Genomic DNA, 14,811 nt, shown 5'->3' on the forward strand with positions numbered 1-14,811 from the left:
TTGTAGTAGATTCTTTCCTTTCTCCACTTTATGCAGAGAATTCTTTAAAAAAATACAAAGAAACCCTCCTTCAGTTGTTTATAGATGAAGAATACATCTTTCCTCTCTGTATTTTAAAACTTAAAAAAAAAAAAACAACAACCAAGAAGTCAAAAGTCTCTAAGGGAACCCGTACCAACTTTAGTGAATAGAGGGCGGAGGAAAAACATAAACCAAACTTAAGTCATTGAGAAATCACTTTTAAGCACTCATACTCCATACTTGGTAAGATTTTAGCAGAGCCACATAAAGCCCCATTCACAATGAGCAGATTCCCGTCTCTTTAGTTAATTCCATTCTAATTAAAGCAAAATAGAATTTTTGATCGTGTAGGCTGTTTTCCTGCATCTTTTTTGGAAAAGCGGGTGAGAGGTATAACAGACCAGTGAAATGAGACAATATTGGTTGAATTACAATAATATAAATTTGGCCCATATTTCCTCATGGAGTTCAACTGTTAAACTCTGATACTGGAAGGGTAAGTCATTCCATTTCTCTAATTCTTTCATTCTGGTCAACTACATTTCTCTGGCTGCTATTTGTTTTGTTACCCTAGATATGGACTGCAGGCACAAGAATTCGAATCAGTGTCTATCTGATTAATTTTAGCAAATCAAGACATTTTACTACCGTGATACCAATAGGCATTTGGGTGCTGTATCATTGAAATAACTTTTTGAATCAATTTTTCTAACATTAGACCACGCAGCTTTTCAACTAGGGGCAATTCCTTCTAACTTAACTAGTCTTGCAAAACAAAACCATCATTTCACTCTTTCTAACTTGACATTCCACAAGTAAATGGTACTGTATCCCACTGATAAAAGCAATCCCTAATTTTCAACTGCTTACTTGTGAGTAGTAATATAAAGCACCTTACCCGCTTGTATAGGAGCCTTTTGTAGATTTACACACAGTGAACATTGTCCGGCTATACCAAAAGAAGCACAAGAGACATTGGACATGGGTTTAATCAGGCTGCAACTTTATTATTAGACGTCTGGGTCTACCTGGCAGATAAAAGTAACCCCACATTTATTCCATAATTACTCTCCTTCACCCTCCCACCCCCACTGTTCCTTTCATTTGGCTAGCCAGATAAATTCCCCGGGCCCCTGCTTAAAGGTGCGGTGTGGTAATTTTTATTCTTTTCAGTCCCCACAATTAAGCATAATTGTTACTTCATTTGGCAAGAGCAGCAGAACTCTATCTTCCTTAGAAAATACTTTCCCCATAAAATGGATGAATTGTCTGTGTCCCCACCCCCATACATTTAAACAAGCAAATCTCTTAAGACAGCAAAGTGTCTAAATCCTTGCATTATTAATACTATACTAAAAAGCTCTCTCTCGTGCCAAGTAGACTGCTCAATCATTTACACTTTTTACTCTGAAATTATCAGGAGCAATTTTAATGGTGCAGCTGACTATGAATGGAGGCAGGTTGCCTGTGGCAATGTCAGATGGAATTCCATCATGCTGAAGGCCCTTGTGATAATCTGGAATGACAGCTTCCTCCATTACTGCTTTTCCCTCTCTGTTATATAGGCATATGGCATGATGCAAGCAGACAGCCCATGCATTGTGTGTGCAGTCAATGTATTGGCACTGTGCGCTATGCTTATCAATGCTGAACGCACCGTGTGTTGCAAATGTTACAGTGATAAGAGACAGCCAAGGAGTGGCCACCAAAAGATAAATGTATTAGTGGATTATCAGTAGGTGTGAAAGTTCATTCTTTAATCCTCAAGGGTACAGCTATTCTCTTCCACCCACATACCATGCTGTGTTCTCGCTGTTATGAGCTTGTAGAAATAAATTGTTTTCAAAATTGATAATTTACCAATCTATGAAAATGCTGCAGTGGATGAGGCAGCAGAGGTTAATATGCACCTTTGAAATGTTGGGTAATCAATAATATTGTTCCATTTCAACTAGTTATTATGATTGTGACTGACACAGTTTTCTGTTTATGGCTCTCAGAAACTACAGCCCTGATTTAGTTGTGCATGCTAAAAATAAATTCCTGGCCTACAAATCACATAAATATATTGTTCATCTAGAACCATGAATAGAAAAATACTGAATGGTTTGAGAAGCATAGAGTAGGAAAGGCAATGAAGGTCACTTTCACTCACATGCAGTTGCCAGTTTGGTCCCATCCTCCTCCTCATTTGAATTACCTTTTCAAAAGGTCAGGAATGAGAACTTTTTTCTATGGGTTTATCGTCCCTAGAGCTAAGGGGCCCCATTCCTGTTGGGCCAATAGGCACTACTGCAATACAGATTTGCAACACGAGTTGTAGAAGAGTAAGTAGTACCTCTTGAAGAAGTACTAAGTCAATTTGAAAGCAAGGAAGTGATGCTGGCAGAAGTATAGTCTTCTAAGACATCTATATGTTCTTTAATTTGTTAGTAATCAATGTGAATTCCAAAGACCTATCCCAAACTTTTCAGGTGCTTTTCAATCTGATATTTTATAAGCGATGCGATCCTCAACATCCCATAATAGTTCACATTCTTGTCCCATTTTTCTTCAATATCTTTGCCACTCTAGCCAGTTTTTGGGCTGTGGCTATCCGAAGTAAAGTGATCTTATGAGACCAAATGAAAATGTGATTTGCAGAGTTAATTTTCTTAGGGACTAGGTAAGAGTTGAGTCTAGAAAACTAAAGAAGAAAACTTTTAAGAGTATATTTAGAGATCTGATCATGACTTCCACTTAAGTGAACTTAAACAATGGATAAAGCCTAGATCATCAAGACTGTTAAGGTTTGGGACAATTCTAATTTTCTTTTTAACCCCACGTCTCCTTGTCCATCTCGCCAATTCATTAAAACTTATGTTTCTACTCCTGTATGAGGAAAAGAATACTGGATATTTTGACTATATTCCTTTCAGCCACAAAACCAATTGCTATTTTTTCAAAAAGATAAAAATGAATCTTTGCCCTCTGTGAATCCCTAGGTGGAAGGTACTACACAAGTGCAAAATATTATTATTCATTTATCATGACAGTAGCTCTAAAAAAGGCAGATGGAGTACTTCTAAAATCTGGACTATGGGGAACATATCCATTGACCTAAATGGGCTCTGGATTGGGTCTTGATCAAGCTTTAACAGTGCATGCAGATGTACACATTTCTTTGAAAATTATGGCATGATTCACTGTTATGTAAATGTGCTATTGTGTAAGAGATTTTAAGGATTAAGATATTTTAGTATCTAGTGTACCAGTGCATATGAATGCACAGTTTAAAGTACATAGATATTATGCAATATAACAAAAGAAACAAATCAGTTTAGACTGGGAGTTGTTAGAGGCCAAGGAAAATGTTCACAGAAAACTTTGTATTACCCATGTGTGTACTCATGTGTAAGAGTAAAGGTAACTAAAATGACTTAACTCATATAATGAAATAACAAGGAAGAGTTGAAAAGAAATGCATGTCTTGAAAATAAAGTGTATTCAGGTGGCTTTAAGCTAAGCAACTCTTCCTGAAAAATACAAGGAGATTATGAACTGGAAATTAAATTGGCATAAACCCACAGAAACCCAACAGACAACAAAAAATTACATGAAAGTCTGGAAGTGCTAATGGTATGCACATTATTCAAGAATACAATTTATGTATTGGTGGGTGGTATGTACATGTATATGGCAATATATATCAGTCATTTGTACAGCTCCATGTTTGAAAAACTTTATTTTGTATAGTCTCTTTCATGCAAAGTGTACACCCCAGAATTAAATACCAAAAGTACAGTGGACATAGAATATATTAAAAAGGAAAGAGTTAAGATATGGCATGATGAATATTAAAGCATTAATTCAATTAGAGAATGAGGGTTTAAATTATATATGCTCAAATGAGATTTTAAATATAGACAGAGAGTCAATGAGTAAGAAAGGTATGGAAAGGCTGCAGATGGCAAGGGACTATAGGGAATCAGACTATGGCACCAAGACTGGTGAGATAGATAGAGGGACAAGGAGGCAACACATTTTTAGAAATTTATTGGATGTCAGTTGAGTCAAGGCATTGGCTTATATGAGCTGGGTTGCACAAGTAATTGTAGGCAGATACATAGACATAAAGATGTCAGAGGCAAAAAGTTCATGGCCAGATGGAAGTAAATAGGCAGTTTGAGTCAAAGAGGGTAACATAGGTGTTAGAGTTGTGTTTTGAGGGTGCCTTTTTACCCTGGTGAAACAATTCTGCCTCAGAAACATTGAGATGAAATGAAGGCAAACATTTACATGGAGGGACAGATCATAAGGGTGAAGAGGGAGGAGTTACTAAAGATGTCAAAAATAAAAGCTAATTTTAGTTTAGATCAAGAGTTCTCAAGCCCATACCTAACCCACACACTGAAGGTCTTGAGATCAACCACATCACATGACACACAATGAACTGTAAATTGGTGCAACATGTTACCTAACCTTCTTTTCTGAACTGAGGCAAAAGATTCATTTGTGATTCCTTGGAGTCTTTTCTTTACCACACTCTTAACTGGATACATTGTCATTGAGATAGTTTGGTCTCCTCAACAGGGGACCACCATCAGAAGCGACCTAGCTCTGTCTCCCAGTCACCTCTCTAGGAAACTAGGAATCTAGGAAACTATCTCTCCGTGGAGTCGCCTCACTCCCAGTGGGCTTGGCTTTTGGGTAGGGTTCTCTGTCTCTCCATTCTGTGATGATTTCTGTCTCTCTCTAGGCTCTCTCTGGGTGTTGTGTCTGCTGGCTCGTGTCTCCTGTTCCTTCAGATCACTCGTCCTTCTTGTGCAGTCTCCTCAGATGACCTGGGTGCCTCTGCACCCCTCATGACTCCTTTAGCCCACTCCTTCTGGTGTCTTTCTAATGGCTGGATTCACACAGAAGTGTCTGTCACCATGACGTGTAGATCCTTGACTGACCTGTCATACTCTAGTGTCTGATTTCTCTCATTGTTGGTCATCTCTTCTCATCAGTGTCTCTGATGACTTTCATTTACAAATCTCTTTAATTCTGTTGAGGAAAACTGGGGTCTGTTGATGGTGAGCAGTGTCTAGAATGCTGTATCTCCCAAAGGGGGCCTTCAGTTAGCCAGTCACTGACTTGCTTCTTGTATCAGACTGGGCATCAAACTCCAAAAAAAATTGAATAGTAGTCCACTGTAATAAAATATTGCTTTTCCTGGAAATTATAAATAGGTCACATCCAACTTTTTCCCATGGTCAGTTGGGTAGCTCATGTGGTAAGATAATCTCTTTCTGCTGGTTGTTATCACACTACCAACAGAAGTCACATTTTTCTATCATGGAGCTGTGTATTCATTCCTTGCCAGTAAACAAACTGTTGGGCCTGTCTAAGAAGATGGTAAATGCTAAGTTGTGAAGCATGCATTTTTTGCATGACATCTTTATATAATGAGGTGGGGACAACATCTATCTGTCCTTGAAATATGATTTCAACCTTCACACACAACTCATCTTCAATTTGAAAAAACGGTTTTACTCCTGCCGGTACTTGGCTTTTGTCTTCTATCCACTCTGTGAGAATTTCTCTCTTGACTGCCTGTAGTAGGATGTCCTTTTCCATAGCCTCTTTTGATTTATATCAGCTTTGCTGTTGAAACAGAGAGATATTGCAGCATGTTAATGGACTCAGTGTCCTGATCCCCTTCCCACAGATCATTTGATATAGGGTATATTTGCCATGCTCCAGGTGTCAGCTAACATCAACAATCATCCTGGACAATATCTGATCTCTACCTGCTAGTGCTGGAGGCACATCAACATGTACTGCAATCTGTTTGGAGCACTAAGATGGTATTTTGCTGTGATTGTCTCTAGGGTTTTGCAGTCTGATTTCACTGTTACTGGATGGCCATAGCTGTGCTGATGGAATTACTCCACTACAAGTATCACAGCCAGAAGCTCATTGTCTATTTGGTCATACCCCGTTCTGTTTCTGACATAGCCTTGCTGGTATAAGCGACTGGTTGCTCCCACAAAAGAATGATACCCGGTCATTTCTCCAGTGCATCACACTGGAGCATAAGTGGCTCTCCAGGTTGGCAATACTTCAGGATAGGAGCATCTGTTATCATCTGTTTCAGCATCTCAATTGCTTGCCCTTGGGGTCGTGCCCATTCCCACGCAGCATCCTTCCTTGTGAGCTGATGGATGGTTTCCGCTACTGCAGCCACTTGTGGACAGAAAATGTATCACTCCTGTGAAGCGCTGTATCCCTTTCACAGCCACTGGAGCGGGCACGTTTCTGACTGCCTTGATCTTATAGGATCTACCTTCTGTCCTTTTCCTGTGAGCAGATGTCCATTGTATGTCACCTCACACTGTTTGAGTCACATTTTTTTCTGCGTTGAATGTTATGTTCTTGTCCCTGCATCGCTGTAGAAAAGCTTGTAGTGTTCTGTCATGGTTGTGTTCAGCTTCTATATCATTATGCCCATCAGCCAGCATGGCCATCTGTAGTGACCAAATGGTGTTGCAAATGTTATCAACATGCTGGACTCTTAATCCAGGTTTATGTGCCAAACCATTCCTCACATTCCAGAACATAAAGTTTCTGGCTTTGGAGAGCTATAGCAAGCTATCATCAATTGTAGGCAGTGGCTAGTGGCAACTTTTCAATGCCCAGTCCAGTAGCTTTGGGTCTGTGCAGATGCACAAATTGCCTGATGACTTCTTTACCACCACCATGCTGCTTACCCAGGCTGTCCTGGTTTCTACAGGTGCTGTGATACCCCTGCTCTGCAGCAATGGCAGATTAGCCACTTTGGCCCAGTGGGGCCCCAGCCAACTGGGGGGCTCTGTAAAAATGGGTGACCCTGCTCCCTGACCCGCTCTGCTCACCCCCCTGGCACTCCTGCCAGGGTGTGGGGTCAGGGCACAGGGGCTTGCCCCACTCTGCCCACCCGCCCAGCACTCTGCCGGGGAGCATGGTTGGGGGAGTGCCAGGTGGAGTGGGGCAAGCCCCTGTGTCCTGACCTCATTGCCAGCAGGAGCATTGTGGAGGGGGGAGACTGCAGGTGGAAGGGTGGGGTGAGACCTCCATTTGCTCTGGCCCAGGGCCCCACAGAACCATAATCCACCCCTGCACTGCAGACTTTCAAGTTCCTTGCATAGTGGATTGCATAGCATCACTGAAAGTTTCCTTCATGATAAGTGCACAGGTTCCACTGTGGGGTCTACTTACAATTTTAGCTTTCCTTAGAGGCACCTTTCACCTTTGAAAACATCCCCATATACTTTTAAAATTATCTTCGTTGTCCATGGGACTTCACCTTTTGCTTCTTGCACTGCAGCTATAAAATTCTGATGTTGCACCTTGATCAGATACATGGCTTGTATGGCTATATTTCCCAAGAGAGAGCTGTGGTGAATACCATCTACCACCACAAACTTCAGTTGGTACTATCTATTATTGTTCAGATTAATTCAGGGATCGGCAGCCTTTGGCACGCGGCTCACCAGGGTAAGCACCCTGGCGGGCCGGGCTGGTTTGTTTACCTGCTGCGTCCACAGGTTCGGCCAATCGCTGCTCCCATTCACCGTCCCAGGCCAATGGGGGTGGCGGGAAGCGACGGCCAGCACATTCCTCAGCCTGCGCTGCTTTCCGCAGCCCCCATTGGCCTGGAATGGCCAACCGCGGCCAGTGGGAGCCGCAATCGGCCGAACCTGCAGACTTGGAACGTAAAAAAAACGGCCCGGCCTGCTAGGGTGTTTACCCTGGCGAGCTGCGGGCCAAAGGTTGCTGATCCCTGGGTTAATTACTAGGAGGTCACATCTTCCTATGAGCTGCATTATGTTCTCATTGTACATGATTATGACTGTTCTTTGTAACTGGTGTGTTTGACTTCAATTCACCCTGAGGAATCACATTGCAGGAAGCCCTGCTATCCAGCTGAAATCACACAGGACATTTCCCTATTAACATTGTTGCATGCACGGAGCTTGGTATTGTCCCTTGTTGCTTTCCTGTCCTGACAGCCTGAACCAGATATGCTCTTGGGCTAATGGAGAGAGTCGTGATGTAATTTCCACTTTCTGAGGTGCCTTCCCCCTCTTAGAAAGATTCCGTCGGACTTTTACGAGACCTTCTTCTATTCTTGTACACACTGCTAAAATGGTTCAACCTGCCACATTCCTTGCAGTGCTGTCCTAGCATGGAACACTTCTCCTCTACCCATTCATGCTGTCCTGGACAGTAATGCATCTCATTATGGAACCCTGGCCACCTGCTCTCCTCTGCTGTTGTCTCACTGCATGTTACCTGTGGGGATGTTGTGCCTCCTAGGGGCTTTCATCCTTTCTCTTGAGGTTTCTGCTGCAAGCCTCATGTCTAAGCTTCTGTCTAATGTGACGTCGCCTTCCCAGAGAAGCCATCTCCACAGGTCGTGATCCCAAGTGCCATAGATTATCTTGTCCTAGATTAGGCCGTCTGTCAAATCCCCATAATTGCATATAGTAGCCAGTGTGCTTGAGGCAGTAAAATAGGGGTCTTTCCCTTCCCTTTTTGATTGGTCTCTAATGAAAAAACCTGTGTCATTTCAGTTTCATTCTGTTTTGGGAAAGCAATAGATCCTCAGGGCTTCTAGGACTGCTGTGAGGCTTGAGGCAGTAATGAGCTTCTGAGTGGGGCAGCTTTATTCCCAGGGGTGGCTCTAGCTTTTTTGCTGCCCCAAGCACGGCAGGCAGGCTGCCTTCGGCGGCTTGCCTGCGGGAGGTCCCCGGTCCTGTGGATTTGGCGGCTTGCCTGCGGGAGTTCCGCTGGTCCCGTGGCTTCGGTGTACCCGCCACCGAATTGCCGCCAAATCCGTGGGACCGGCGGACCTCCCGCAGGCAAGCTGCTGAAGCCTGCCTAACTGCTGCCCTCACAGGGACCGGCAGGGTGCCCCTGGTGGCTTGCCATCCCAGGCACACACTTGGAGCATGGGTGCCTGGAGCCGCCGTTGTTAATTCCCCAATAAATTAAAACAATATTTTTATTTTCCTGCTGTTGTTGTCTTCCTGTATGGCTGGGGTCTGTGTACAGCTTGAACTCCTCCTTCTACTGGGCTGGGTTTGGGGCTGCAAATTCCAAGATTCCAGGAGGCTTCAGACTGAGTGCAATGGTTTATGCTACCAGCTGCAGCACTGCAAAGAATTCACGGCTCAGATGCTGCCACTATGTTTCATTAGCAAAGAGTGAAGTTGGAGGCAGGTTAAGTTGAACAGGTTGAACATGCACTGCTTTGTCCATGTTCCTGAGTTGCTTTCTGCCTAACTTCTCGCGTTCCCTGTTTTCCTGGTGTCCGGTCACAAACAGTTCCCTTAGAGAACATGGGACCTCTGACTCTAGTTCCACTGATCATAATGTGCAAACCAAACCTTTGCCTGAAACTGAAACCAAACCCTTCATTAATATTCAATAATTAACATAATAGTAGTGCTTAGAGGCCGTTTTATGGGTTAGAAATCTTGAGGCTACTGTAATTTATGCTGGGGGCCCAGCATGCTTCACAGATAGTCAAGGATCAGGGCAGCAAAAGAGTGGCTTTAAGCTCCGTTTGCACATGCCCTTCCCCAGCTGCACTTTGCAGTTCTCAGGCATAGCTCAGGATCAGGACCTAATTTTCTTCTTGACCTTCTTGACTTCTTGAGGCTGATAACAGGGTGTGAGATTGAAAAAATAAAAATGAACGTCAGCTAACTGGCTATGTGATCAAATAGTGTGCAATGTGCTTTATATTATGGCTTGGTCAATAAAAACAACTGACATTTGAAATAGGAGGAAGAAAAAGAAATCCATAATGAGTTCTGAATAGCATACACATTTTTCTAGCAAAGCAGGTGGATCTGCTAAGTAATGGAAACTCAGTTAACAGTCTCTGATTTTTTTTCAGCTCAAATCATGCAGTATATTCTTTAGAGTTAATTAAATCAAATAACAGCTGACAGGTGAATTTCAGTATGGGATGGTCTATTAGTTCCAAGAACAAATAACCTTGATTTTTATTGGGGTCAAATTGTACTGAAAACCTAGGGCAATATCAGATGAACACAACTTGGATAGATCTTGTAGCTGCTAGAATATTTGGAGCATGGGAATTTTACAGCTTTATTAAGAAGTAGAGATATCTTGCCAGGGCCCTTTATGTTTCACAAAGTGGATTTTTCACTTCAGCAATCACAATATGAAGACAACTTTTGCAGAAATGACAAATAAATCCTCCACCAGCTTTAAAAAAAAATCCAGGATGGATTTACTGAGGGTATTACAGAGTCCTCTTAACATATCAACCACCATCTCCTCTAGAGGTAAACAGTTCATTTTAAATGGAGCGGCAGTACCTAACAGCATACTTTCTAGTGCTATTGAAGTACCAGTTCATTGGAATTATACTGTATGTCTTCCATGGAAATAGGAAAATAAATGTTAGCATATTTGTTACATAGCCAAAGGGCTGAATCCTTGAATATGTCATATGTTGACACTTCTAGGCTTTTATGTAATTTTATGTGGTCTGTTAGGTAAATTGTCTGCATAGTGTTCAATAATCTATATACAATCATACACATCAGCTTCTTTGGTTCAGTGTGTACTGTAAGATGGGCCAAGAATGACTTCTAGTGAGACAAGCTTAGTACAACTCGTTGTGGCTGTGGCCAGCAGCCTTCAAGCCACAGCTTCAATAAGAGGTGTGACAGACAGCAAGAAAGAGATACTCAGTGCATCAATCTGCAAGTTCAAAAGTAAATAAAAACATGACTTGTAGGATGACTATCCAAACCATTTGAAATGTGCTCCTGCTCTTCCTTTCTCTGCATCATTTTCCTCCACTCAAACCAATCATATTATTTTTCCAGCAACTCCATCCTTCCTCAAAGATGTTTCCCATGTATATTTCCCTCCCTATTACAATATCCATTCTCTAGCTGATAATCAACTCTTCCTCCAAAAGTCTGTGGACTAAATTTTGCTCTCAGGCATAATCCATGTTTATTGCATGAGTGTAGATAAGAATGAAATTGGTGCTGTGTCTCGTAAATAGAAAACTTGCTTGCAGCCTTCTACATAAGGATCTCATACTACTAGTAGTTTCATGTATAATATCATGTATACAGCAAGTTTCCTACTACCACCACCAAGAGGGGCAGAAATGCCAACTGTATTTAAAGCTCTATTTGGCAGTATATTTCAATCCATTCATAATCAGACGTGGTTTATTTTAAGTTATGAGCTGAGAAAATAGGTGTCGTTGTAGTTAAGTCTCCCCACTAGTCCAGATTACTCATACAATGCAGTATTTTGCCCTCCAAGTTCATAGTACCAGGATCTGAATTCCTCATGTAAAATGAAATAATGAAAGTTACATATAGATACTCATGTATTTAATGTCCTTTATTTTATTCTAATAAGGTAGGATTTGTCTTGCTGTTGTTTTTTAAAGTAATATTACTTAATGCCCAGAATATAGCACAAATTAATGTTCTTCTAACTGTATGAATAAGGATAGCTCTGGAAATGGGAAGTGGAAATCATGTAAGCTTTGCATGAGTTCATCTGTTCCTATATGTTAAAACAAACAGAATATACAGTTTAGAGCCTGCATATTTACTTTTCTCCATTTGCAAGATAGAGTGTAGTTCTGAAAAACTCATCCAAGGAAATTTATCTCCTCACATATGTGTCTTCAATCATTTTTTAAAGTTCCTAATGGCTTAATTTCTCTGATGTCATTGTTATGAGCATTTATTTGAACTTGTAGGTCCCCATCTTTTCAGCTGAAAATAACAAATCTACCTCGAAGTTTCAGGGTATTGTACAGTACACTGGAAATAAGAATATTTTTAAGAGAAATATTTTGAATCTGTAGCAAATAACCTATTTGCATTTGCTGGGAAGCATACATAAACTTTGCTTTATGATTTTTTTTCTCCTTAATTATAAAAATCTAATTGCAATTATAAGTTTCAGCAAAGGGATTTATGGCCACATTTCCAAAAATGCTGATTACCTAGCAGCTGCCAATGAAAATATTTTTATTTGCTAGCTGTTTTACTCCCACTTTGCCCAGGTAAAAATGACTACACGATGTGCAAGGCAGTGGAGAATCCACTCCATACTGTTGTGAGTTCTGGAAACAGAGACAACAGCAACAAAAATGGTCTCACTGCTAAGGATCAAATCCTATCCCCTCCTCCAGTGCAGCAGAAACCCCAACTGTAGAGAAACCAGTGTTGTTCCACTATACAGAGGCCAGGGACAGATGGTGCAGGAGGAAAGATTTCTTTTACGATGGGGTTCCCGTTGAGTATGGGTTGTAGCTGTTTGATGATACTCCATATGGGTTCTGGTATCTGGTGGTAGGTGACAAGCAGGTGTGTGCGATCAGAGGGGGATTTAGTTCTGTACTGAAGCAGGTTCTTTCTGGGTATTTGGATGGCTTGTTCCATGATGTGATCTACTTCTGTGGTGGAGTGTCCTTGTTGGTGAAGGCATTTTTGAATGTGTTATGGTGTATACCTCGGACTTTCTCCTCGGAGCTTATTCTGTGGTATGTGAGTGCTTGCCTGTAGATAGATTTCTCGGTGTGTTTAGGATGGTTACTGGATCTATGAAGGTAGGTGTAATGATCCGTGGGTTTCTTGTATTAATTTGATTAACTGTGACTGAAGAGTTTTACTGAATAGGGATGGGATTTAAATGAGAGTTTAAGTGCTTTCCTGAGTCAGGACTTAATATTTGGAATTCAGTACATGTGATTCTAATGCACATTTTATAGATTCGGGGATTCGGGTTGCCCAATTATCCATTGGATCCTGTAGTAGTACGAAGAATGTGGAGGTTATCTATATTTTTTATAAATATTGGATGCATCTTTTTGTGTTTGGTGGTTAGTGTGCTGCTCTACAGAACACAAAGAGTTAATTCCTGCTGGAAGTCTTCACACATACACAGAACCAGAGGATGTTTAACATAATTGTTGATGCTTAATGGACAATACCTGAATCCACTGGTGGAAGATTACAGCTGATCCCTCTGGAGAAATCCACAAACTAGTTTGGCCATGTTCAGACTCCTGCTTAACACCACAGGAGGTCTTCATGTGGGAACTCTTGAATGAAGGAACTTTGGAATAGATAAAAGAGAGCCTGTAACTTAAAGAAGAGAGACACTTACTTGGGAGTCAGATTGTTAGAGGGGCAGAAGTTACAGGGGTACAGCCTGTCTTGCCCAGCACTGATGTTTGGGGGTACTTGGGTCAAACAGAACCTACTTAAAATGGCAAGGCAAGACAATGTGTGTCCAGGCTTTTATTATTTTATAATTGTTTCCCTCTGCTTGACATATTCTGTTTTGAATAAGCTCTTATGTCACTGCATTTATCAATTGGTCAGAGCTCCTGGGCAATGCAGTTGGGCCTGCTAAGGTAAGATGATTCATAGAATAACAGGGTTGGAAGGGACCTCAGGAGGTCATCTAGTCCAACCCCCTGCTCAAAGCAGGACTAATCCCCAACTAAATCATCCCAGCCAGGACTTTGTCAAGCCTGACCTCTAAAGCCTGGTCTACACTAGGCGTTTAAATCGGTTTTAGGAGCATAAAACCGATTTAACGCCAAAACCGTCCACACTAGGAGGCACCTTATATCGATTTTAATGGCTCTTTAAACCGGTTTCTGTACTCCTCCCTAACGAGAGGAGTAACGCTAGTATCGGTATTAACATATCGGATTAGGGTTAGTGTGGACGCTGATCGACGGTATTGGCCTCTGGGAGCTATCCCACAGTGCACCAGTGACCGCTCTGGACCGCAATCTGAACTCGCATGCAGTGGTCAGGTAAACAGGAAAAGCCCCGCGAACTTTTGAATATTTCCTGTTTGCCCAGCGTGGAGCTCCGATCAGCACGGGTGGCGATGCAGTCCGAAATCAAAATAAAAAAAGAGCTCCCGCATGGACCATGCGGATGTGATCGCTGTAAGGGCAGGCAAATCCGTTCTATCAGCGCTCCGTTACAGAAGATGAAATTCAGAAGCCTTTTTTAAAAATCTCCAGACAGACGCCATAGCAGGGACTCAGCGCACTGCGGCGTGACAAGCGTAACGGAAAGCCAAAGAATCAAATGGATGCGCATGGACTGGAGGACTGAAGCTATCCCACAGTTCCTGCAGCCTCCGAAAATTATTTGCATTCTTGGCTGAGCTCCAAATGCTTCTAGGGTCAAACACAGTGTCCGCGGGTCAGGGCATAGCTTGGCAATCTACTCACCCACCCCCACCCACCCCCAGAAGCGAAAGGTAAAACAATCCTCTGACTCTTTTACATGTCACCCTATCTTTACTGAATGCTGCAGATAGATGCGATAGTGCAGCACTCAACACCAACATCCTTGCTCCCCCCCCCGCCATGGGCGGCTGATGGTACAATACGATGGAAATCCATCCTCATCATCAGCATAAGCTGATCGTACAAAAAGATAGAAATCCATCCTCATCATCAGCCTCAGCTGATGGTACAAAAGGACTGGTAACCGTCCTCGTCATCAGCCTATTGGCCCTAATTTTTTCTGGTGGATGGATGGTGCAATATGGCTGGTAACCATCCTCATCATAGCAACAGGGGGCTGAGCTCCATCAGCCCCCACCCTTCATGTGTAAAGAAAAGATTCAGTTGCCCCTGGACTAGCAGTGGGATGCTGGGCTTCTCTCCTACACACTGCTTAATGTCCTGTCTGGACTATCATAGCAGCTGGAGGCTGCCTTCCACTCATTTCTCAC

Source organism: Mauremys mutica, chromosome 11, assembly GCF_020497125.1.
Source record: "Mauremys mutica isolate MM-2020 ecotype Southern chromosome 11, ASM2049712v1, whole genome shotgun sequence".
NCBI lineage: Eukaryota > Metazoa > Chordata > Testudines > Geoemydidae > Mauremys > Mauremys mutica.